The sequence below is a fragment of the Panthera pardus genome, unplaced genomic scaffold, assembly GCF_024362965.1.
Source record: "Panthera pardus isolate Hobbes unplaced genomic scaffold, ASM2436296v1 HiC_scaffold_17, whole genome shotgun sequence".
NCBI lineage: Eukaryota > Metazoa > Chordata > Mammalia > Carnivora > Felidae > Panthera > Panthera pardus.
Genome location: NW_026526732.1, coordinates 30,075,603 through 30,080,291, shown reverse-complemented (window position 1 = coordinate 30,080,291; position 4,689 = coordinate 30,075,603).

The window sequence follows — 4,689 nt, the reverse complement described above, 5'->3', positions numbered from 1 at the left end:
CAATATAAATCCAAACCATTTAAACTACTTGGGATAGTTCTTCTTAGAATTCCGTAAGAGGAGAAAGGTGGAAAATGAGGAAAATAGAAGGGAAGCTTTTCTCTCTTCCTCATTTCCTTATAGGTGTAGGGCTGGAGGCATTGGTCATCTTGGAAAATAGGATATGGGGCAATCACACAACAATGTTGCCAGTATTTTGGACCACAAATTTTGTAGACTATCCCATAAAATTTGTTGGCAGTTCTGAAAAATATCACACTGAGAGAGGACACTTAATATTGATTACTTTTGTGTAACTTGACCTAAGGTCATTTAGAAGACTTTTGTCTCCTAAATGGCTCCTAAGGAAAACATTCAATGTGATTGGTTATTTTTAAACATTTTTCTTATATACTGATTTGTGATTTTCAGATATGATTTAAGTAAGCAAGACTTCCTTTGACTTTGGTTGAGATCTACATAATCACATTGGTGTGACTACAGGATTTATACCCATATTTGCATTTACATAAACAGCATAAGCACTAGTCCTTTCCAAGTAGAACATTGAGTAACAATTAGTTCTCATGAGTTCTCATCACCATTGTGGTAGGTTATATTTTCCTAAGATGTCCACATCAGTATTCCACATCCAGCATGCTTTGCTTACCATGTGATGCTGGCACTCCTTCATTGAAAGATGAGGGTCTATATTTCCCTGCTTAAAACTGGATGGATCTGTGACTACAGTGGAAGCCACATTCTGTGTCTTCCCAAGCTAAGTCATAAAAGGTCATAAGGCTTCCACCTGTTCCTCTTGAGATGCTCACCCTGGGAACCCAGCCACCATTTTGTTAAGAAGCCAGCCACATGGGAAAGCCACGTGTAGGTAGGTGTTCCAGCATTAGCCTGAGATGAGTCTAGATGACAGCCTGCATCCACAACCGTGAAGCTTCAGATGATGTCAGTCCCCAGCTTTTCCATTACCCCAACTAATGCTGAGTGAAATAGAAAAAACTTGTCCTCACTAATCCTACTCACATTGCAGAGTTATGAACAAAAATATATGTCTTTGTTTAAGCCAATGAGTTTTGGAGTGATTTGTTATGTAGCAATAGATAGCCAGAATAATTATCACCCCAAAAATAGTTCAGTAGGAGACATCAATAAATATCTCCAAGTTTTTTTAAAAGAGCACCATGCCTAGGAACTCTCATAATTTATAAAAATGCTAATGGTGTTTAAATAAAATTAATGATAAACACTATTGATTATGATCATTTCTATGACAAAGAATAAAAGTTTAGAAAGTTTGCTTTAAGTGAGTTTTTTTTTTTTTAATTTTTGTCACTAGTCACAATTATGAAAGCTGCCTCCTAGGTATACCATGAATAATCACAAAAGATCGTTTTATTCCATTCTGTTAATAATTTATACTAAAATTATTTAGGAAGGCTAGTGTAACAAAGACTTGATTTTCTAACTGGAAAATTTATGTTATGAAATTCTGTAGTTTCCACTCTTTAACATGTTACCCAACACATTAATTGCCTGAAAAGCTTTAAGGAACAAATATTTTATTCAAAGGTTTATGCTTTTTTAAAAAACCACAACTCGACAAAGAAACTTTTGACAAAATGTCTTTTTCTCAAGTAATATTAACGTGGGCCATTCATGCTTTTTTAAACAATATTTCTACAGTATTATTACATTTTGATTGTGTTAATAATTTATTCAGATTTATCTCAAGGACTGTTTGTTCCTTAAGTCATTTTTTGATTCGTGAATGAGAAGAATGGCAGGAAATTAAGCAGCATACAATTAACCACACCTCCAAGAGAGTCTTAATAAAATTCAATACACAATACTCTCTGTAAGACTATTTTTAATCCTTCAAGATGCTTAAGAATTAATTGTCCCCATGGGGCGCCTGGGTGGCGCAGTCGGTTAAGCGTCCGACTTCAGCCAGGTCACGATCTTGTGGTCCGTGGGTTCGAGCTCCGCGTCAGGCTCTGGCCTGATGGCTCGGAGCCTGGAGCCTGTTTCCGATTCTGTGTCTCCCTCTCTCTCTGCCCCTCCCCCGTTCATGCTCTGTCTCTCTCTGTCCCAAAAATAAATAAAAAACGTTGGAAAAAAAAAAAAAGAATTAATTGTCCCCTGGGGCACCCGGGTGGCTCAATCGGTTAAGCGTCCGACTTCAGCTCAGGTCATGATCTCATGGTCTGTGGGTCGAGACCCTCATCAGGCTCTATGCTGACAGCTCAGAGCCTGGAGCCTGCTTTGTATTCTGTGTCTCCCTCACTCTTTGCCCCTCCCCTGCTTGAACTCTGTCTCTCTCTTTCTCAAAAATAAGTAAACATTAAAAAAAGTTAAAACAAAAAAAAAAAAAGAATTGTCCCCTTCCAGGTGTTTTAGATTAGGCAGAAAGTGAGATCATGTTTTTCCCACACTCAGAACATATTAGTATACAGACATTTGTTTTAATGTATAGGTAAATATAGGTAAATCATAGCCTGATAACAGTCAATGAAAAAGAAGAGAAAAACAATAAAAAGCATGAGAGGAAAATGATGTTGAAATTATGATTTTTAAAAAAATTTGGCCAACAAGCCCAACAGAAAGGGCCAAATACTGGCTAATCTTTACATTGGCCTCTCTGTCTTCTTCTTCTCAGCATTGGACCCAGGGGTATTGGCTTGTTAAATTCTGAGCTTGTATAGAGATTTTGCCTCTGGCTGGCTCCTTCTGCTTTAGGAAAAAAACATTTTGGGAGTGAACAGATGTTTAAGAAAGAGAGATATCTAGAAATAGTTCATGTGCCTTCCTATTGGCACTCTAGAGTAGGTGATAAATGGGGGATTTAGAAAGAAACTAGATTATCCTGAGCGGTGGTAGAACTGAATTCTGGAGTCCTTTACATTGTAGCAGATTCCCAGTATTTAACATGGGTCTTAGGGGACATACGTACAGTACTTATCAATATACTTATCAATATGTTATACTTATCAATATAAGCAGTGACTAGAGAAAACTTTGTCAAGAAGAAATGCATGGGGAGACTCCTTTGTTGTGCTTCCTATTAAGGAGCAACTTGGTGCAAAGAAAGAATAACTTACCATCCTTTAGGAGCTTTTGTCCCAGTAATTACTCAAAGGTCACTGTGCATCTTAGGTAACCCACTTTACCCTCCCTTGTTTATTTGTGTTTAAGTAGGTTTTATGACATGACCTCTAAGTTTCTTTCCAGTTTAACATTTCTACGATTTTTCAATAACAGCAACAACTTCTGTCATCTCTGAGTGTAAAACAAGCATATATATAGTGTTCTTCACTAGATCTGAACATAAGAGCAAGTTTCTAGCTTTAATGCTTAATCCTGGTATGTCCTGATAACTCTATGAGGACATCCTTATAGATTACAGCAAATACTAATGCACTGATTTCCACGTATAAAAAGCTGTTTGAAATGTCTCATCTTGATTATCCACCTTGATAATGATTTTAGAATTGAAAAATTTGCCCATTTCTGTCTTTTAATATACGCTATACAAATGAAATGTAAAAAAACAGTATAGTCCCTGTTCTACAATTGGTCGTAGTCAATACATACAAATTAGAACATGAGTAAAACACAAAAATTATGTTAAACAACCAAATAAATATTAAATTTATTCAATATCAAAATTCAATATCAAATAATATTGAAATAAGTGCTTTCTGGAAATTAATGAAAGGGAAACATGAGGATCACAGGATTATACATAGGGGCCATGAAGACTGAGAGACAGTTGGGGACTAAATACAAGAATGTGAATACTATGCTTTAGAAAAAAATGATTGAATGGCTTGAAGCTATCTAGCCTAGACAAAGGAGACCAAAGGAAGATATGACTGCTATTTTCAAATATGTTAAGAAATGCCCTGTAGGTTACAGATCAACATATTTTGTGTTGCCCTAGAAGGGTGGGATTTACAAAGAGGAAAGTTTCAGTTGAGTATAAGTACAATTTAAACAATGTTTTCCAACCATGGAATGGTGTGTCTTCAGAGACAGTGAATTTCCCATTATGGAAAATATCTTGTTGGGAAATTTTTAAGAATATTTCTTCATTTGGGAAGAGATTGGACTACATGTCCTTGCACGAGCTAATGTATCTCTAGTCTGTGATTCTATTTTTAATTGAATAGTAAACAAAGCCAAGAAAACATTTTCAGCAAAAACAAAAAACAAAAAAAAAATAAATAAACACTGAAAAAAACCTTGGTTTTGGGAAAGTAATAGGTTTCTAAATGGAGAATTATGCAAAAAAAACAGAGTATGGAATAAAAAAAGACAAGATGAGTAAATAGATTTAGCCAGGCATAACACTGACCTTCACGGTGAGGGTTGGGGCCTACATCCAAAATGCAACCAGAAGTTGACAGATTAATAAGAGGAGAAAGGAAACAAATCATAAAGTCAATTTGATGCCATAGAAAAGGGTAGATAATAACTGTTACACCATACCCAGTGCTAAAATTAGGTCAGGCATCCAACGATTTTAGGATTGTAGCAATTTAGATAGGAAAAGACCAGGACATGGGCTAAATCCTTGACCATGTATTTTTGCATAATTTAGGCCAATGAGATATAGTGGAGGAGAAACATGAAGATGAGAAGTTGGGAAAAATATATCGAAAGGGAGATGTGAGTTTAGTGAGTGAAGGTTAA